Genomic DNA, 22889 nt, shown 5'->3' on the forward strand with positions numbered 1-22889 from the left:
GATATAAAGAAATCCGAACACCTACCCAACATCAGGAGACAAAATCTCTGCCTGCCAATTGAAGCCAGAGTCATTTTCAAAACACTTAGCATTGTTCATAAATGCATCACAAACAAAGCACCTAGCTATGTCAATAATATCATCAAGAAAAAAACCTCCTGTAGGAATCTTAGATCTAATAAACTGGCTCTCTTGGAAGTACCGAAATACAAATACAGCAGAGCAGGAGGAAGTAGTTTCAAAGTCCTAGCCCTGACTCATTGGAATGCATTACCACCCAGCATCAAAAATGAGGACACTTTACTAGGATTCGAAAAAGCGCTGAAAACATGGTTATTCAACAAATATTAACCTCAGCTACTCCCAATCCACTTTAGCACTAGAACGTCCTGACCTACCTCGTTTTACAGAATTGAAATACAAAACGCAGATCCCATGGCCCATTTGTTTATCCAAATGGTCACTTTAGACCTGTATCTATAGTCTTATAAGAACTGCGTCTTCTCTGCTTGACGGATTGTAACATTGTATAAGAAATGTGATTATGATGTTAATTGTTACATTGTGGAAGAAATGTGATAATATGCTGTATTGCTCGCCCAGAGTGCACGGACACTCATTAATCACCAGCGCAATTGCAGAGCCAATACTTTGAACACAGGTAGACGACGCAATGACTTACAACCACTCTGGGCGAGCAATACATTTTTGGCGACGAGGATGGGATATTTGTGATGAATTGCTCCAAATATTAAAGAATCTGTTTGAACGCAGATAGGCTTTGTTTACATTGCAAGCGAAAGTAATTTGGCAGCGAGTGTTGGACTGTGTTAATCTGTTTTTTTTGGTGTGTGCGTGCCTGCGCGAATGACTGCAGTGTGGAAAGGAAAAAAATATATATATAAAGAGGTTTTGTACATTATTGCAATGATGAATAGTTTGTTCAGGAAAAAGAGCATTCCCCTGGCGGTGAATGTTCTGATGTTATCATTCCAGGCTGGGCTAACAGCCCATATGATAAATTGGCCCAGGTGTGGGCATGTGCGCGGGGCTAAGTGAAACATGGGATCAGGGATTGGGAGATGCTGATCCATCTGATGTAATGTTGTGCTTACAAGTTTCAGTGGAAAGGGGAAGGGAATGCACCGCGCTGGGTAGGCAGGGTTGGGTCCTCCTGCATGCCTATAGGAAATTGCTTCAAAGGAATTTGGAAATGAAAAATGATATTTTGCAATTGGAAAAAGAGTTGGCTGCAGAAAAGCAGATTGCGTTAATGCAGCAGATTCAAATGAAACTTTTCAAAGATAAAGCTCACACATATCAGGCCGTGGCCGAGAAGGCAGCAGTCAGAGTAGCCTGGTATAAGTATAGGAAAAGACGGGGAGGGGTCAACCAAAGAAAGGTGGCAGCTGTAATCGCTACCACCGGTGTGGACTGGGATCCGGATGATTGGGATGGTGACATTTTTGACTCAACCAGTCCAGAGAGCAGCTCGGCAAATGAGTCAGATCCCAAAACGGAATTTAATCAGAAGACAGTGGTGACTAAGCCAGTTAGAAGACGGCGAGCCGGGCCCCACCCGCAGAATCCTGCGGGCGGGGTTGTGGATTTAACCACGCTGGAGGATTACACCCAGCAGGAGGTTGGGGAAATTATTACCCGTTTGAGGCAAAAATCAGGGGAACCTTTATTGACATGGATGGTGAGATTGCTAGATGGGGGCGCCGCGGGGTTGTTGGTAGATTCCACGGACTCACCGCGTTTTCTACCCTTGTCAACTCACACCAATGTACAGGAGGTCTTAAGGGAAGGGCCGCCCCATGATGAGAATGGCCAAGATTCATAGGTGTCTTTGTTGCACCTAGCAGCCCAAGCATGTAACCGTAAATACCCCATTACCACAGTTTGGCCTAGCAAGGAAACAAAGTGGTATACTTTGAAAGAGGCAATTCAAAAGGTCAGAGAGCATGCTATGAAAGAGGCAATTCACTTAGATGTTCCAGGACACATGGGGGCCGTGCCGCTGTCAGTTTCAACTAGAAATATGGTGATCAGAACTGCACCGCCCGCACACAAAAGTGTCATTATGACTTTGCTCGTAGGTATGACGGGCAAACCCACTGATGAGGTAGTGGATGCCATTCGGCAACTGGCAGATTTAGGGGAGTGGGACATGAGTGATGACAAGCCACGGGCGTAGTGAGAGAAGAACTGAAGGCAGGAGGCAAGAGTAGAGACTCCCGAGTGTCCAGCAAAGACATGTTTTTGGCTTTGTTAAAAGATGGTGTGCCACGAGAAGAAATTGATGGCATTGAAACTAGGGTAATATATCAATTATACAAAAATTATACAAAAAGAGAGGGCTTGCAGCCAAAGAGCGCTATAAACAGGTTAAGAAACAGGTAGTAACTAAGGCACAGGGGGACACCTCACCTTCTGCTCCTCCTGAGGAAGAACAAGAAGAAGGGTCTATGGGGACACCTTCCCCGTACCAGCCAACATACGCTGATTTGAGGAAGGTGGTGAGTGCAATGCTAGAGGCAGAGCCAGGTCACACTCATTCAAAATTTGACTAGGGTTACGGCCAAGCTCTGGCAGTGTCTGTTCGCATAAAAGTTGATTGGCGGCCCCATGCTAATGTTAAGATTTTTTGGGGGCCAGGAAACATGCCAGGGGTGCAAGCATTGATAGACACCGGGGCGGAGGCCTCTGTCATGCACCAGCCCTGGAGAATCGCTAGTCGTTGGAAGTACTACTAAGATGGCGGCCTGTTCCATTCTGTTGGTCTAGTCTATTCCAAGATGGCCGACGTACTCTATAAACTAGCGGCCATAGCAACGCTCTGCGCGTTGTATCGTTCCCGTTACGTGCCCAGCAAGTCGCTCTCAGCATCTAGTTATTCAACTTACCTTTGCTTTCAAGTCCGTTACTTACCCTCCTATGCTTACTTACCTCCTATTCTTTCCCTACACTGGAGGTGATTTCAGGTTTTCAGGTAAGGTGATTAGGGTCTTTGTCCTCTGTCCTTTCTTACACGACGCGCTCTATTCGGCGTCTTCCGTGTAAGTATTTTTCCCGTCTTTCTCTCTCAGCCGGCGCTTCAGCGTTAGTGTTACTTCGCTGTGAGCGCATTCGACTGTGCTATCTTTTCTGTCCTTTTACGTACCTATTTCTTTTCCTCTTTCTTTCTTTTGTTGTTCCGTTCGTAACGCCTCTCCGGTGTTCCGACGGACCGAGCTCGAGTCCTCTCTCAACCACAGCTCAGCCGGCACGATAGTTGAGCAAGGTGTGGATATTCATACTATGTATCCGGAGCTCGGCTACTAACAGTTATCAAGATCTCCGAGTTATTTTCGGACATTGGTATTCCACGGACACCTGAATACCTGATAGGGGTTTTTTGCCAGGAGGCTTTTTCCCCATTCTTTAGGGCGCGCTCCTCAGGTATTCCCTTGGTCTGTTATCAGCTAGATCACGGAGGCTACCGAAGGAGCGCGTCCCTACCTTCGACAAAAAAAAGAGAAGAAACCCACCGAAGGAGAAAAGAATAAGAAGAAGAAAGCTGTAATAAAGACGGAAGAAGTACAGGAACAGACAGGTGAGGAGGAGTTTGAGAAGGCAGAGACTAATCGTGACAGTATACAACGCCCAGAAGACACGATGGCGTCACCAGAACAAATTCAAGACATGTGTAATGCCATTCAGAGCCTCAGAGTTGACATGCAATCACTGCATGCAGAGAACCTTCTTCTACGCCAGCAAGCAGCCTCTAGGGAGATGGGTAGAGATGATTTGCCTCCAATGCCATTCACATTTGGTAAATATGATGGAAACCCGAAGTATATTAAAGAATTCCTCGATGCCTGTACCGTCTACTTTTCCTTCCGACCTCGGGCATTCGAGTCTGGAAGGGCCAGAGTTGGGTTCCTCATAGCCAACTTGACAGGAAGCGCCCTAGCCTGGGCTACCCCTTTGGTAACCAATCAAGACCCTTTGGTTAACGATTACACCCTGTTTATACAAGGCTTCAAGAACCGGTTTGAGCTTTCTGAAGTACAGTATTCCAAGTACGATGCCTATCTTGATGTCAGACAAGGTAACCAAGATTTACAGAGTTATGTTGCACAATTCCAAACACTGGCGGTATCAGCTGGATGGCCGGATACGGCACAACAAACCATCTTCCGGAGAGGGTTAAATGAGGAACTGAAGGACGAACTGGCTAGAGCAGTACGTCCCAACACCTTTCAAGAGCTGGTTACGCTAGTCCTACAGATTGACTATCGTCTACAGGAAAGACGGGCAGAGAAGAGACGAGGAAGAGGATCAGCGCCACGCTACAGCCCACCTTCAGGAAGGGGGGAAAGACCTATGATGGAAGAGCCAATGCAGATAGGGGCAACTAGGGGACCGCTAACCAAGATGGAAAGGAGAAGAAGGCAGGAGCTCAACCTTTGCATGTATTGTGGTTCATCGACTCACATGCTTAAGGATTGCCCTAACATCCCTTCTAAGAGACAGGGAAACGCCAGACCCCAGGTTCTTGCAAGGGAAGCCGTGGGGACCACCGTACAAACCCTTGCAACCTCACAAGACCCATTAATGAAGGAATAGAAGATAATCGTCTGATGGTGTTCCAGCTGTCCATTTCCTACAGTCTGAGACAGAACCTTTCGGTCTTGACAATGCTTGACTGCGGAGCAGCCGGAAATTTCATAGACGTAGCATGGGCTCAGGAAAACCAGATTCCACTAAGAAAGAAGGACAGACCGATACCGGTTGAGGGAGTAGACGGCCGTCCACTCTCATCTGGGCTCATTACCATGGAAACGGAACCTATAACTGTAAGGATGGATCATCATGTTGAAACCCTCACGTTTGATGTTATCAGAGCAGCTCATTTTCCGTTGATATTGGGTATTTCATGGCTAAGAAGACACAACCCCAAGATTGACTGGACTGATAACAAGTTAAGCTTCGACGCCGAGTATTGCCGGGAACACTGCATGAAGGCTATGGAATTTCCAAAGGAGATACATTCCAGTCTCCCTACCACTCATTGCAATCTCTCAATATCCTCTATACCTAGGCAGTATCTGGCTTTCGCTAAGGTGTTTGAAGACATTAACCCCAGACTCCTCCCACCTCACCGCCAAGAGGACTGCAACATCGATCTAAAGGAAGAGACCTCCTTACCTTTCGGCCGGATGTATCCATTATCCTTATCTGAAAAGGAAGCTTTGAAGGAATACCTCAACTCCAACTTGATGAATGGGCTTATTCGATCATCAAAGTCATCAGGAGGGGCATCATTGTTCTTCATATCAAAAAAGGACTCCAAGGAATTACGTCCCTGTATCGATTACAGGGGCTTGAACAGCATAACCGTCCGAGACAGGTACCCAATGCCACTTATCAGAGACATACTGGAGGCGGTCCGGGATTCAAGGGTATTCACCAAGCTCGATCTCCGTGGGGCATATCATCTGTTGAGAATAAAGAAAGGAGACGAGTGGAAGACTGCTTTCAGGACGCCGCTGGGGTTGTTTGAGTACTGTGTTATGCCATTCGGACTGGTAAACGCCCCAGCGGTATTTCAGAGATTTGTTGACAAGATCTTTGCCGATATGTTATACATATCGGTAGTCATTTACCTTGATGACATTCTAATTTTCTCTCCATCCTTGGAAGAACACCGGCTACATGTGTGCGAAGTACTCCGTAGGTTATTGGAAAATCAACTGTTCGCCAAGCCCGAGAAGTGTCTCTTTGAGACCACAGAAGTACCTTACCTGGGATTTATATTGTCAGAAGGAGGTATTCGTATGGACCCCAAGAAGGTGTTGGCCATAGATAGATGGCCAGAGCCCTCGTCAGTCAAGGAGATTCAACGGTTCCTAGGCCTGGCAAACTTTTACCGCCGGTTTATACCCAACTTCTCTGATCTAGTATTACCCATCACAGCACTCCTCAAAAAGGGTACAGTTTTTCAGTGGGGCTCGGCAGCACAAACAGCATTCGAGACACTAAAAAGACGATTCATCACTGCCCCGGTTTTGGTTCAGCCCGAGCAGAATAAACCATTCATTTTGGAGACCGATGCCTCGGGGGGTGCCTTAGGAGCTGTCTTGTTACAAGAAGGAAGCAATGGAGAAGAACACCCTATTGCCTACTACTCTCGCACCCTAACCGGAAGCGAAAGGAACTACTCAGTTCTGGAAAGGGAATTATTAGCAATGCGGGCAGCTTGTCAAGAATGGAGACATTTGTTACAGGGAGCCTCTCATCAATTTGTGATTCGTACGGATCATAGGAATCTCAAGGTTCTCCAACAAATGGAATGCAGGAATTCCAGACATGCCCGTTGGGCCTATTACTTTTCAAGCTTTGATTTCCTGATCACCTATATACCAGGATCCCAGAACAGTGTGGCAGACGCGTTATCCCGAAGTTGGTTGGAGGAAGATCTATCGGAGGTTAAAAAGGAAAAGATTCTACTTGAGAACCACTTTTCTACAATTGCTAACCTATTCCTTGAGAAGGTTCAAGGTGAACTCAAGGATTATGCTCTGGAAGAGAAACAGTCAGGCAAATTACAGGAACGCGAAGGATTGTGGTTTCATCATTCAGCATTATTCCTACCCACCACTGATCTTCGCAGACAGGCCATCAGCTTTTGCCACGATCTACCATTGGCAGGACATAAAGGGGAGAAGGCTACGTTCGAGTTGGTGTCCCGGAGTTTCTGGTGGCCGTCGATGCGAAGAGACATCACCTCTTACGTGTCAACTTGTCCCATCTGTGCCATCAATAAGACCCCTCGCCACAGACCACTTGGACTCCTACATCAAGCCAAGACTCCCACACGCCCCTGGGAAGACCTCTCAATGGACTTCATAGTAGAACTCCCAGTTTCCCAGGAAAAGAAGGTGATCCTAGTGACAATTGATTCTTTCACCAAGTTAGCACATTTCGTAGCTCTCGCAGGAGTTCCTTCAGCCTCAGAGACCGCTACAGTCTTCCTTCGCGAGATTGTAAGGTTACACGGTTTACCACGGTCCATAGTCTCAGACAGAGGAACGCAATTTACTTCAAAATTTTGGAACTCACTATGTAACCAGTTGGCTATACAAAAAGCGTTATCCTCGGGATATCACCCCCAGTCCAATGGACAGACCGAAAGACTAAACGCTAGTCTAGAACAATACCTTCGCTGTTACTGTAACAGGGAACAAGACAATTGGGCAGCTCTGTTACCAATGGCAGAGTTCGCTTACAACAACACTTTTCATACGGCAATTAAGATGAGTCCTTTCAGGTGCACCTATGGTTATGACCCACATCATCTAGGAGCCTTATCTTTCAGTAGCCAGACTCCCACTCCCGCCTTGGAAAGGATGCTGATGGATCTCAAGCGTACACACAAGGAAGCTCTACAAACTTTAGAGGAAAGCCGCAAGAAGTATAAGACCTATGCTGACACCAAACGTACTCCGGGTCCTCTTTGGAAGACCGGTGATTTGGTTTGGTTATCTACGCGATATTTACCGCGTTGGATCCATAAGGGGAAATTCGCAGCACGATACATAGGGCCCTACCCAATCCTGGCCCAGATCAATCCCGTAGCCTTCAAACTAAAATTACCTCACTCTCTGCGGAGAGTACACCCGGTCTTTCACTCCTCTTTACTCAAGACCCATCAAAGAGATCTATACAAGAGACCTTTGAGAAGGACGGTGATCACTCCACCCGAAGAACCTGAGGAATATGAGGTAGCCAGAATTGTAGATTCCCGCTACAGAAGAGGAACCCTTCAATATTTGATCCATTGGAAGGGATTTCCCATGGCCGAAAGATCTTGGGAACCAAGATCCCATATGCACGCTCCCAAACTTGTACAGCGATTTCATAGGCTGTACCCAGGGAAGCCTGGAGGAGGCAGGTATCGAAGGGGGCATACTGTCATGCACCAGCCCTGGAGAATCGCTAGTCGTTGGAAGTACTACTAAGATGGCGGCCTGTTCCATTCTGTTGGTCTAGTCTATTCCAAGATGGCCGACGTACTCTATAAACTAGCGGCCATAGCAACGCTCTGCGCGTTGTATCGTTCCCGTTACGTGCCCAGCAAGTCGCTCTCAGCATCTAGTTATTCAACTTACCTTTGCTTTCAAGTCCGTTACTTACCCTCCTATGCTTACTTACCTCCTATTCTTTCCCTACACTGGAGGTGATTTCAGGTTTTCAGGTAAGGTGATTAGGGTCTTTGTCCTCTGTCCTTTCTTACACGACGCGCTCTATTCGGCGTCTTCCGTGTAAGTATTTTTCCCGTCTTTCTCTCTCAGCCGGCGCTTCAGCGTTAGTGTTACTTCGCTGTGAGCGCATTCGACTGTGCTATCTTTTCTGTCCTTTTACGTACCTATTTCTTTTCCTCTTTCTTTCTTTTGTTGTTCCGTTCGTAACGCCTCTCCGGTGTTCCGACGGACCGAGCTCGAGTCCTCTCTCAACCACAGCTCAGCCGGCACGATAGTTGAGCAAGGTGTGGATATTCATACTATGTATCCGGAGCTCGGCTACTAACAGTTATCAAGATCTCCGAGTTATTTTCGGACATTGGTATTCCACGGACACCTGAATACCTGATAGGGGTTTTTTGCCAGGAGGCTTTTTCCCCATTCTTTAGGGCGCGCTCCTCAGGTATTCCCTTGGTCTGTTATCAGCTAGATCACGGAGGCTACCGAAGGAGCGCGTCCCTACCTTCGACAAAAAAAAGAGAAGAAACCCACCGAAGGAGAAAAGAATAAGAAGAAGAAAGCTGTAATAAAGACGGAAGAAGTACAGGAACAGACAGGTGAGGAGGAGTTTGAGAAGGCAGAGACTAATCGTGACAGCCTCTCTGATTCATGGCAATCCAGCACGATTCAAAGGCAGACAATTTACTATTACAGGTTTCGGGGGAAAGGAGACCCCCGCAGTACAAACTGAAGTGGAGATGAAAATAGGCAATTTGACTAGGCAGAAATACCAAGTGTTGATTGTCCCGATACCTGAGTATATAATTGGCTTTGACATTTTGGAAGGGTTGACTTTGGGACTTGGAGGTAAAACGTACCAGTTTGGGGTGAGTGCATTGACCTCCACACCCATTACCGTAGGCAAATTGAAGATGCCCCCAGTGCAAGTTCCTGTGGCAACCAAGCAGATAGCAATGAAGCAATACCGCATTCCTGGGGGGCACAAGGAAATTTCAGACACCATGAAAGGGTATGTGGAGGCGGGTGTATTGGCCTATCAAAAAAGGGGATGAGTCTTGGAGGATGACAGTGGATTACCATGAGTTGAATAAACACACTCCTCCCTTAGTGCCCGCGGTCCCAGATGCCATTACCTTGATTGAGAATGTCCAGAAGTTTGAGGGGACTTGGTATGCAGTGGTGGATTTAGCCAATGCATTTTTCTCTGTGCCAATTGCTGAAGAGTGCAGTTTGCATTTTCTTGGAGCGGGCGTCAGTACACCTTTACAAGGTTACCTATGGGGTACATACATAGCCCGACTATCTGTCACCGGCTGGTGGCAGAGCACTTAGACAAGATACCGTGTAAACCTGACATACAAATCTCTCACTACATTGATGATATTTTGATTCAGGGAAAGGATGAGCGCAGTGTGCAAAACCAATTAGAAGTCATTATGGAAGGATTGAAGAAGGAAGGGTGGGAGATTAACCCGAATAAAATTCAAGGCCCAGCTGAAACAGTGATATTCCTAGGGATTCAGTGGCATAATGGGCATCGAGAAATGGTGCCGAAGGCCCAACAGAAAATACTTGAGTTCACCACTCCAATGAACAAAAAGCAAGCTCAGCAGTTCATAGGACTGTTTGGGTTTTGGAGACAGCACATTCCCCATTTAGGGCAGATACTGGCCCCCCTCTACAAAGTGACATGAAAGAAATATGAGTTTCAGTGGGGGGAAGAGCAGCAGAAAGCATTTGATTTGGCGAAAGACACCGTGCAGCAGGTGCTTGATCTATGGCCATTAAAGGAAGGCGAAGTGGAATTGAATGTGTCTGTACAAGACAATTATGCTAACTGGAGTGTGTGGCAGAAACAGGACAGGAAACGTGTGCCATTGCGGTTCTGGAGTCGTAAGTTACCCGATGCTGGTAACTCATACACTCCGTTTGAGAAGCAGTTGCTAGTATGTTATTGGGCCCTTGTTGATACCGAGAAAATGACGGGGGGGGCCATGATGTATTGATGAGGCCAGAAATACTGATTATGCAATGGGTACTGAGCTCTCCTAAAACACATAGAATAGGACATGCTCAAGAAGCCAGCATAATTAAATGGAAATGGTACATTCAAGACAGAGCCAAATCAGGGCAGGGTGGAGTTGCAAAATTACATGAGCAAGTAGCCAACATACCGCCCTCAGATTACATACCACCGGAAGTGCCTGAAAAACGTGAGTCTCCCGGAAATGGGGAGTACCTTATGGCGATTTGACCGTGGAGTAGACAGAGCATGCCTGGTTCACAGATGGCTCGGCCCGATATGTGGGAACCGAGCGATACTGGAAAGCAGTGTCGTACAATCCCAAGACAAAAAAGATTTTGACAACGTCAGGGAAAGGGAAGAGCAGTCAGTTTGAAGAGCTTTACGCAGTTTACCAGACATTGAAACAAGAGATAATAGCTTGTTGTTTTTGTATTCAATGCATTCCCAACTTAGTTTTAATATTTCGTCGGTTTCAGAGACCGGCTCCTCTGCCACTGGGCTATGGAAGATAAATATCCAAGGGTGGAATTGTTATGCTTGAGCTAAAAATTTGCGCTGGTGAACAATGTATTCTGGGGGTACTCAAAGCCATATTGGATATTTACTCCAAGCCTCAGTGAAAAGCTGTACTTACTTTGCTGCGAGCTGAATTTACTTTGCTGAAGAAAACATGCTTTCCAAACCTGGTATGCAGTCAAGGACATTCTGCTGGGGAAGCTGGTTTTGTTATGTCTTGTTATGAGTTATGGGACTGTTTTCCGTGGCGTTTGTTCTTAGGAGAGGGAAGCGCTTTGCTACTTGAGGTTGCTGTCGGTTGACCCAGCTGGCAAACAACGGTTACCCATCAATGCGCAAGTGCATTGCCAGAAGGTTCGATAAATTACCACCCCTTTTTGAGGAGTGCATATATGCGGAACCCCTCAACGGTCAGACGAGACAAGTACAAAGACCTCAGTCGGAAGGGGGACGCCTTTGCCCGACATACCTGTGGGCTGTTGTGCTCTCAGCCTGGCTGTTACCGGGGTCTTCCAGCCGCTTCTGGCGAGATGAGGGATTCAGTTACGCCCACGGTGATGTATTTTCTTTTGTATTCTCTGTCTTTTCTGTGATTTATTTCTGCGTTATCACTTGTTGCTTCCAAGCTTTGAATAAATAGCCGTATAAGTGCTCATTATTTTCTAAGCGTGCGTGTGGTTGTAAGTCATTGCGTCGTCTACCTGCATTCAAAGTATTGGCTCTGCAATTGCGCTGCTGATTAATGACTGTCCGTGCACTCTGGGCGAGCAATACATATGCCTATAATTTCGCTGTGATACCTTTGGGTCTGGGCGAGTAATAAATGTAATAAATAATAAAAAAAAGAAAATAAATATCGTGCTTGATCATTCAATTTTTTAGGTTCACATCCCAAAGATTTTGTTGATTGCATTCTTTTGACGTGTTTCCTGATTTTCAATTATCAAATTTCTTTTTGGCGCATTGCGGGCGGTTTAGAATCTCTTGGTTATTTATGTCAGCTGCCGTCAAAAATGACAGTAGCTTGCGAAACCATAGGTTGAGTAGATTTTGGTTGTTATGGCATACTCATTGGCGAAGATTTGGAATGCCGGTGCTGTTGTCTTTAGAGCCATCTTGCGCATTGTCATAATAGGGTTCCAAACCACTCTGCTGTGTAACGAGTTTATGGCCACATGTCGCCAAAAAAGCCCTTCCAACATTTGCCAGGTTTGTTCGCCTATGTTCCATCCTGACTCAGCACCGAAAGTTATGACTGGAACAACTTTTGCAAATAGAATCTGAGAACAGGTTCCAATGAAAACTTTCCATAATTCCTATTGATTTTCGCACCTTGACGAGCAAGCATCAACATTTTTAATTTTAATTCTTTGACCCAATGATTTTCGCAGATGGAGTTGTTAAATTTAATCCCTAAGTATCTTATGGAATCCACAGAAGCAATGTGGGCATCAGAGACCTTCCATCTAAATGCTTTGTCTTATTTATTTTTTAAGTTTCAAACTGATACAATTTTTGTTTTTGAGGTATTTATTGTCAGTTCATTCACAATCATGTACTCCTGCAGACTTACAAGAAGGCGCTGAAGTCCTATTTGGGTTCTGTCTATCAGCACCAAGTCATTCGCATATATGATGCATTTGATCGGTATACGATTTACCGTTGGCGAGAAGCAAGGAAACGTCTCAAGATTGTTTGACAGATCAGCCAAAAATAGTTTAAAGAGCTCTGCAGCTAGCAGACAGCCTTGTTTAACACCTTTATGAGTCCAGATGATATTGGACAACAAGCCACTGTTGTTTAGTCGCACTCTAATAGATGTTTGATCGTGGAGGGCAATTATTGGTTTAAGAATGGATGTCGGGTATCGCCATTTTGACAATTTTGCCCAGAGCAGGCCACGGTTCACACTGTCAAATGCCTGTTTTATGTCTATGAAGGCAAAATTCATTTCTCCATTTGCCTTTAGCAAATTAGAAAATGTACATCCACCCCAACACCTTTCGTGAATCCGGTTTGTCGTATATCCGCAATCTGTGAAACCTATGAATTGGTACCACTATAGCAGTAGTCCATAAATCAGGCAATTTTTTTGACACTGCAATTTTGGTGAATAACTTCCCAATAAAGTGTGCCCACTCACTTGGATGTTTTTTGAGAGCTACGTGTGAAATCAGATCAGGACCGGCAGCACGTGAATTTTTTAATACATTTATGGCTCTGACAATTTCATCATGCGGCATCTCAACGTCCCGCTGAGTATCGTCAGCAATAGTTATTGAACACGTCGCAATTTCAGACTTTTGGAATACCATGGAAAATTGCATATCCCATGCATCTCCTGAAATTGTATTTATTAACATTGGGGTGCATTTTGAGAGGTCCATATTCAAGATCCGCCAAATTTCGCGTGTATTTCCTGTCAGAAGTAGATGTGACATTTGCTCAGCACGGTCCTGATCAATGACAATAGCATGCGATTTTGCCCAATTTCGATAGAGGGCACGTCTTAAATTTATCGCGTCTTGCACTTCTGATCTTGGAAGGCATTTTCTTATTACTCTTAGATCTTTACACAGTGCTTTTTTAGCTTCATGTAACACCTTGCTGTAAAGATGTCAATGAGACCGCCCTCAGTACGTAGACGATTTTGCAGCAGTGGTGAAATCTGTCAGCAGCGGAATATAATCATTTCCTTGACTAGCTGGAATATTCTTAAGCCTCGTCCCAAGCCCTTGAATCTGCTTTCCATTCAGTCAAAGACAATTTCCCTTGGAGTTTGCTTCCAATGCGTTCTTATATAAAACAACAGCAGGGGCCGTGGCCATCATGCAGCTGAATTGCAAGAGGCTATGGTCACTGTAGTTCATTTTCAAGACTTGTAAGTCTAAGATCTTTGATTCGATGCCTTCTGCCATCTCTGCCCTCTTTCCACAACAGCAGCTTCAGGCAGTCGCTTTTAAGTCTGTAAAAATTGATCAAACTGGAACCAGGTGCAGTTTAGGTCTCCACAACAGATTACTGACAGGTTGTTGTAAGCCAGCATAGCCTCATCTATCAGCTCTGAAATAGCATTTATGAAATCTTTAGTACTGATTTTTGCTGGATTCCAATATCCATTTATGATCAGTAAGTGCTTCCTGGCTTGAGTGCTTTTTACCATCATATGGATAATGGTACCTTGCACATATGGATTTGGATTTATAAAGACAGGAACTGACCATATTTGTGTTATTCTCACCATTGTTATTAAACCAGAGCTTGGACGACCTTTAGCATTTTTTTCAGCAGGATTTAAGAGGGTGGTGAACCCGTCACACATTGGGGTTTTACAAAGCCAAGATTCCTGAAGCAGATAACAAACACACGTTCCAAAGGGATTTCAAAATCATTAAATAAATGTTTAAATCTGTGTGTGTTCCAAGATAAAGGGGACACTCATGTTCTGTCAGTCCTGGCTATTGAGAGCCCCATTGCCTGTTCAGATTTGCTTTTTTTTTTGGTAAGTTTTTTGTCAAATTACGTTCTGGTCTTGTGTTTTGGCTGATACTCATAGACTGCCGTAGAACTGCAGAGTCAACAGGTTTCAATTGATGTTGATTTATCTCTATTTCTTTGTCATGTTGTGAGGAGTCTTCCTGATCAGGTTCAGATCAGATCTCAAATCCAAAGAACAAAAGATCATCGCTGGCTGCCATGATTCCTGCCCCTCATGTCCCCAGCTCTCCAAGATGTCAGGCTGGAGCCAGGCCACGATCACCTACATGGCCCTCAAGGGCCGCTCCATCCCTCCAAAGACCCACTTGGAGTCAGACTTGGCGCTTGTGGCACCAGACTCACTCACTCCCATAGGATAACATTGGGGTTTGGATTTGTGGTGCATTGATGGGGACAAGATGGATGCCCCCACATATTTCGGTTCCCAGAACTGCATGTGCAGTCTCGTCTTTTGGGTGTGGTTCAGCCCAGAGACACCTGGGATACCCAGAGACTATTTAAGCCACGCCCAGGCTGAGAAACATGCTTTATGTTTTCTGCACCTGCAGCGTGACACTCACTGTGTTCGGATCGGTCTCCAGTAGGCCTGCATCTTTCTTCTGCGCTCAGCTCCTGCAAGAACAAGAACACCGTTAGGAAGAGCCTTACCTTGCGGCGCTTCTGCCCATCATTCATCGCTCCTTCTGTTCTGTGGGCATCTTCGGCGGTGTCATTCCCATCCCGGCACGCCGCTTCCTAAGGAAAAGGGAAAAGAACAGAATAAAGGCATTAGTAAGCATTCAGCAAATCTTCTCTTATTTTTAAAGACTACATGGGCTTCAAACGCTTACCTGAATCCCAGCCGCTCTGAGGGAACTGTATCTCCGGAACTTCTCATCCATCTGCAAGAGGGAAAGACACTCCAGGTTAGCGTGGAAACATCTAGAGGCGCCGCATACCGTGCTTACTCACCGCATTTCTTCTTCATAACCGGCATCCACGCTGAAAACGTCGCGGCACCTAAAAGACACAGAAAAAGAACTCAGTTCAATACAAATACGAAAGGGGCTCTCACTCACCTTCAGCGCTACTCATCTCAGCAGCACGTCGCCATCCCTGGACGCCAGCCATAATCTAAGGAAGGAAAGGAACGAAGTTAGAGAACTGTTCAAAAGACTCATTATACTTACCTGTCAGACTCTTGCCAGTGAAGTAACTAAGCAGCAACAAGCCCGCATCAATCAACGCGCCCTTGCGCTGAAAGCAGGATGGAGAGCACACTTTCTAAGAAAACAAGGTGAGCTGTGGATCAAAGGGAAGGGTTGGACCCCGGGGATGAAGGGGTTCAAGCACACAGAGACAATAGGGAGTTAAACTCTACCAATCTTGTGTTTCAGGCCCAGTCTCCAGTCGAGTAGACTCCAGGGAAGGGTTTGAGGTCGTAAGAGGACAGAACAGGCTGAGTGACGTCCCCGTGGATACCAGGTGAGCGTTAGACTGGCTCTTAGGAGAGTACTAGGAACACCTGCTGAATTAATGTGTAAAAGCACCTGATCCGAAGATTTTTCTGTTGCATATTCAAGGATCTTTATATCGTCCGATTCGATTGTGCGCAGAAGTGGGATACACTTGAACAGTTTCATAATGTTTGTTTGATTTAAATTTACTTCTGTTTCATCACTTTGAATATTTTGTAGGCGTAGTTTGCTGCAAATAGGTGCACTTTTACTGTGTTTATTCTCATGAACCCTTGTTTTAAAGTGCACACGCTGATTGCGTTGATTTGATGTGAATTTTGGATTCATCTGGGGGTCAGCACCAAGGGCTAGATTTGCCTTTACTGTAGCATCAGTAGTTGTGTATGTTGCTTGTCCATAGATTTTGTGTCGCTTTGTTTGGTTTCAAAGAGTTTGCTGGAGTTATCACTGATCGACGGCAGATAGAAAAAAGGACACATCTTGATCCTAATGATTCGAGTAAGTGGATAGGTCACATAGATGTATAGAAGTGGATGCGGTTGTAGTGCCGCTTGCCTTGGAGTCTAAAATTATTCTTCTTCGTTTTAGAGCTCGTTTTTGTTTGCCTTGAACAATGAAGACAGGAGCAGCTTTTTTTGTGGCAATTTGTGACATTTTGTTATTTGTGCCATCATTACATTTGAATAAGCTCAGCCTTGGCGGGGAAGATACATTTGTTATAAATTTCTTGGTTTTTGCCTGATTGGCCAATTGACCTTTCTTTGCCGATTTCCGAATAGCGGCTTTGTCTGATGTTTTGTTCGCTACCAACACAGATGTAGGAACGGTTGTTTTTGCCGCACCAGTAAAGATACCAAATGACGAAAAATGATTTTCGGGCATGGTCTTTTTCGCTTGAGTGTCTTCCTGACAAGCTTTGTCCAATACGCCTTTGATTCCGTCATCAATGCTTGAGCTTTTCAGGCCACTGAGAGATTTTTCGTTTCTGTTTAAGATTTCCTGCGCCGGCAAGCTTTGTGGCATATCATCATCCAAGACTGTGGTAGGGTTTTTCAAAGTCGGCCGGAGTTCAGCCAAACCTACTTTGGTCAAAGGGACCTTGTCAATCAAGGTCGAGGTCTCATCTAGATCGACAAAAACATGCAGCGCATTTGCGACTTTCGTTTCAGCTTTCCTTTGGCAATTTCCAACACATCCGCTAGAGTTGGAACATTGACACTCACACATCCACTTAAAAGTTTCCACATGCTTTCAACCAGATTCTCACTTTGGCGGTAAGGGCTGCCTCTGCAAGTGTTTTTTCTTTTAAGCAAAGGTTGAACTTTTCTAGTTGTTCCATTTTTTGGATCGAATTTGACAACATTGCTCCTTGATCATGAATCCTTTCGTTTAAAGCTTCGAAGAGTTTCACGAATGGTATTAGGCCAAGAGATGATGCGGCCAGGACGTTATTGTGAATCTGCATAGCAGCAGCCGAGGAAAGAATGGCCTTTGCAGGTGTGTGGCCATGATGATCTACCCCAATACTCGAGTGCCTCGAGATGTCATCGATTGACATATGGGCTTCCGCTGCATGCACATTACTTCGCGCTGCCCCGGCCTTTTGGCACTATTACTTTTCCTGGTCGACGCCATTGGCGTGCTTGTCTTAGACTTGGTATGCTCTGGCACTTGGAGAGGCAAAGCAGCTCCCGAAGATTTCATTGTTGACCTATACTTCTTGTCTGAGCTAGATTTTTCCGGGCAAGCTGCTGTAGATAAGACTAACGAGTCCGGAGTAGTAAGCAAGATCAAGGGGTTCTGTATTGTGGCCCCGGGTAGCGACTTCTGTGATCGATTGTTAGAATCCCGACTTGAAGGCTTCAGTTTGCGAAGCAGGGTTTGAAGGCACCATGCATGAAATAACCATAGAGGTCTGCATACAGCAAGGACTGTTCTTTCTGGGCCTGGCATCGTCACATTCAAGGTTCACAATACTTTCATCCGGCAACAATTCCGAGAGGTTTAAAGATTTCTTTACAGATTTGTGATGAATATCGTTGCTGGGCATCGCGTGGTATCATAGCACTTTTGTCCCATTTGGCGTAAGGCCCTCTTCAGTAGCATGTAATTGAATTGAGAACTTTTCACGGGGACACTAGAAACTCCTTGCACTCTCTCGACACAATCAGATGTGGCATCAGATTTGTTTGTTGGAGCACTAGGACCGTCTGTTCGTGATGGCACTGTTATCGCTGCTGGTGGACTTTCAGCTGAACTACACGCTGACGGTAAGCTTTGCTTTAAATTCATGCACATGTTTGGCGCAGAGCCATTTGGGCTTTTCACAGTAGTTTGTTCAGCTTCGTTTGAAATAAGTTCAATGTTTGGAACTGTCATCAGATCAGCATCAGTAATTTCAAATGGCGAATAGAAAAGTTCAGGAGTCACAGGACTTGAAATAGACTCCCGTAATTCACACATCAATTTAGAAACAGGTTCCAGATTGTTTAGCGATAGCATAGGAATTTGTAAGGGCACCAACAGGGGAGGCGTATCTTGCCTAGTTAGTTCACTTGGATTTCCCATTGGAATCTGAATGCCACAAATGCTACTGCTACTGCTATCATTTACAGGCAACGTGTCGGGAAATGTCAGCACCTCAGGCAAATTTGCATGTAAGCTAGTTTCCGCTCTGGCAGCTGCTACAGATTCTGCAGAGTCTACAGCCATAGCCCTCATTCCCCCGGCTGATTTGACTAACGGTAAAGCAACAATCTGTTTGCTTACCTTACTGTTTGTGGATTCTGCCTTGTTCGCGACTGTCCAGGGGTTCAACGTTTTATGTCGGGTCTGGGGCCCAGATTTTTTTGGGAAACAGTCAGCCATGGATGCGCCCTGTAGTGGACTGGGTCAGACTGGGAACTCGGTGCCGGAACTCCGCGCCGCGCACCGCGCCCACAGTCAGTTTATGTAATGAACACAAATGCCGGACTCCAAACACGTCGTGCAGCTCCTCAGGCAAAAACACAATGAGACTGGGGCAGGCTCGGAACTCGGTGCCGAAACTCTGCTGTCTTTTCCTTATCAGGTCCATGCACTGGGACCTGCCTGTACCCCTTGGTTAATTCTAGGGTTGATAGAAAGGTAGCGTTTTTGTGTTTCTCAATCAATTTGTTGATGCGCAGCATGGGATAGGCGTCGGAGATGGCATTAACTTGGCGGAAGTCTTTGCAAAACCTCCAGGAATGGTCAGGTTTTGTGACCAATACTATACGGGAGGACCATGGGCTTGAAGAGTTTACGGTGATATTTGCCCTTAGCATTTTATTCACTTCCTCAACCAGTATCTTCAGGGAGTCTGTATGGTTTCAGATGGACCAGTTTTCCTTTGAGTGTTCTAATGTAGTGATAAGTGCCTTTCACTCTTCCTGGTTTCTCCGAGAATACATCGGGGAATGTGGTAACTCAATATTTTAAATCTTCTCGTTATTGAATAGATAGCTCTTGAGGAATTAATTCAAAGTTATTTATTTCTTCTGGTACCAAACAGGATAGTATTGTGGGATTGGCGGCGGAAGGATTTTAATTCCACTCTTTTAAGAGTTTTACCTGATAGAGATGGGTCTTTTGTTTCCTGTCAGGTTGGGCTACCTTATAGGTACAGGTTCCTGTTTTTTCTAATATTTCATATGGCCCATTCCACTTTGTGATAAGTTTGTTTTCCAAGGTAGATAAGAGGACTAATACTTTTTGTCCTATTGAAAATGATCCCTGGCCATCTGGATGACAGATCCCCGGGGACTAGCGAGTGAGACACCTTCAGGTTTCTCCCAGCAGCCATTTTAGAATTTAGGCCCAGGTGCAGACAACAGCATTGTGTGTGTTGGTATTAGATCCCTTGCATGAGCACGGACAACACCCCCACCCTGACCAGGTTTCAGAGTTCCATAAAATCCTCCATTGTCCAAGAAGTTACAGGCCCTCACGACCTGGGAATAATGCGCCTTGCAAGGTCATGAGAAGGGAGCAGAGCGCCTCTTGGCAGTACCATCCCATGGAATAGATAGCAAGGCACTCCTTCCCCCAACAATCCTCATATAAGAAATACAGCTTTGCAATGCTTTCATCCTGAGACCCCCGCATGCCAGAGTACCATCCAAATCCAGGCAACGACCATAAAACCTTTACACCCCTCAATCAATCACTTAGATCAGAAGGCAAGGTTATCGCACCTTCAGAAGATTTGTGAAGCGAGGTGCAAATTATAGCCTAAAAACAAAGGTGAAGAACCTTGGAAGTTGCAGATCGTCTCTGAGAGCGAATGTAGCATGTAAGTTAATGTGACCTCAGCTCTCTCCCTAGACTCATCCCTGTATCTGCCAGGTGCATTGTTAGAACAATAAAATAACATTGTTTTTGCAAGTAGTTAATTCACCGTGGATGACGAGCTCAGTAACGTCTACGTGAATGAAGATGGACAGATGAAGACGGACCAATGGCCTGGAATCCCATATGGAGCAGGCCCTAGATGTATTAGACTCCTCCAATTAGTATAGTAGAATTGTACTGTATATAATCACGTCATCACTGACGCCGGTTGTGCTTATAGTGCCGCACATGTCAACGGAGCTCAGAACATTCGGCTGCGGCAGAGTTATTTGCTGATGCACTCCTATTTTGTGGAAATAAATACTTGTTATTCTTGCAAGTCGTGTCTTGGGCCTTTTTCCGTAGCGGCTTGTATTTTCTCTGATGTGAGCGTGCAGGGGCGTGTCTTCAAGATCACGACACACCCCATTCCAGTCTCCATTTTCTTTGTTTTCCCATATATATATCTTCGTATGAGAAAGTCTGTCTTGATCACCATCTTAGAATTGCCCATTTTCTTTTGAAATGTGGTGGATGCTGCCCGGTGACTGAAGGCACTTCTCTTGCAATAAATGTTCTTTTCCACATTCATGGCCTACGGTATTAAGGAACAGACAAAACAACTTTCTTCTGATGCTCTCTCTCCCACCTCTTTCATGTGCTGGGACCATAGGTTGTTAGCTAGATGAGCTGATTTGTCTAAATATGTATTTATACTCTCATTGTCTTCTTCAGCATCTGTCTTTATTTGAGAAAAATGTCTTTTAATATCAGAGATCATTGTGGTTTTTGGACTCTTAATAGGGCCAATGGTAGATGTCTTATTTTCTTGTTCATCACTGCCTATAATATGTATGAATACCAACGTAATAAGGATAGCAGCTAAACCACAAAAAGCTCTGATAATTGTCCTTCGTACAGTATATTTCCTTGGTGGAGTGGCATTTCTTACTTCTTGAAACATTTCCCTTTCTCCAATTATTTATTTATTTATTTATTTAGTTTATTGGTTATTAATAACTCATCAATTTATAACAAAAACTGCAGAATAATCGCCAATATCATTTTTAAAACAATAGTGTTGTTTTTCATGTCTCTGAGAAATGTAACAATGTCTGTATGTCTTCTTATTAAAGCTGGATAAGACTGTAGTATATATGAGAAAACAGCAAGTAAGAATGTGTGCATAATAGGTAACATAAAAAATAAAGTATTCTTCTTTTCTTCTGACTTTTACTGATTCCGTCCCATTGTCTCTTTTATCCTAATCTTAGGAAAGTGATCCAGGATCACTGCAAGTCCATCAGTCCTTAAGAAATGCTAATCTAAAAGTTTTGCTTCTTCTTCCCTTGCATTGTCTTTTGGTCATATATCTGGTCTGTACAGACTGAAATTCTTCACTTGCTTTAGCAGGGGTATTTGCAGGAGAGGTCAAGGTTTCTCCTTTGTAGGATTTTACATCATGTAAATGTATCCACACTCACCTTTCTTGTAGTTTCACAGCATTAGGGCTTAAATCCTCCACTTCATAGGGGCCCTCAAAGCCGGGGGCTACTCCAGGTGTGTACATATTTGCTTACCAGCAGTTGGTCCCCTGTGTACAGGCTTAGTGGTTTCAGTGTTTCTTCCAGATCAATGGACTGATTGTCTTTTTTGCTTCCCCTTGACACCCCCTGTTGATTCTGCTGCTGTTGAGACATAAAAGAAATACATGCAGTCATTGTTTTCAAATAATCATGCATTTCAACACCAAGAGCCCTCACTACACTATGGGCATCTGTATTGGCCCTTGTTGGGGGAGTGAGAGGAGTTCTCATCCAGCATCCAGTCACCAACTCATGAGGAGTCAGATGTGTATCAGAGCCAGGCTGGATCTGCGGCACATATAACGCAAGGGGTAGACAATGGAGCCATCCCTTCTTTAAAGTGACTTATATTTTGCTATCCTTTCCTTCAAAAGACCATTTAATTTCTCACAAATACTGTCTGCTTGCAGATGATAAGTTGATGCAAACTTTTGTCTTATGCCTAATAGCAAAACTGTATTTCCAAATAGCACATTTACGAAGTGCAGTCCATAATCATATTGCAAACCTTTGCACACACCCCATCCTGAAAACACTTGGTGCACAAGGAACTTGGCGGCACATCCGGCATCAGGGTGCGTGCATGGACCAGCCTTGATCCATCTAGAAAAGGGACATACTACAACTAGCAAGCATCTATAGCCATTGCACATTTGGAGAATATCTACATAATCTATATGTATATGCTGAAATGGTCCTTTAGATCTGGGGATTACTCCTCTCACTGTTCGCAAAGTGTGTCCTGCAGTACATTTGTGGCTCACAATACAGTTTATAATGAACTGTGCCACATGTTCAAATAAGTTAGGTACAAACCATTCTTCTCCAATAGTAGGAGCTAGACTCTCTCGAGTCTTATGCACTGGGTAGTGAAGCTGCTCCAATGTTACCCTCAATAATGCTAGGGGCATAACTGGCTTTCAGTGCTATCCTGTCTCCAAATTGCCTCATTGGGCGATAGAGATCATCCCTGTTTTTTCCATAATTTCTTCCTGCGATGCTCGTCCTTGCATTTTAATTAATTGCACAATGGACGTCATATTAAGTCCTTCCTTAACCAACATGCATGATCCTGTTGCTTGTTTTGCAGTTTTTACTTTGCTTTCAAATGTAGTTGGGTAATAGGCTGCTTTTTTGGCCTCCAAATCTGCGGTTTTGTTTCCACGAGAGATTAAATCTGTTCTCTTTGAATGAGTGGCACATT

This window comes from Ambystoma mexicanum, chromosome 1p (genome assembly GCF_040938575.1).
Source record: "Ambystoma mexicanum isolate Mex_15411 chromosome 1p, UKY_AmexF1_1, whole genome shotgun sequence".
Taxonomy (NCBI): domain Eukaryota; kingdom Metazoa; phylum Chordata; class Amphibia; order Caudata; family Ambystomatidae; genus Ambystoma; species Ambystoma mexicanum.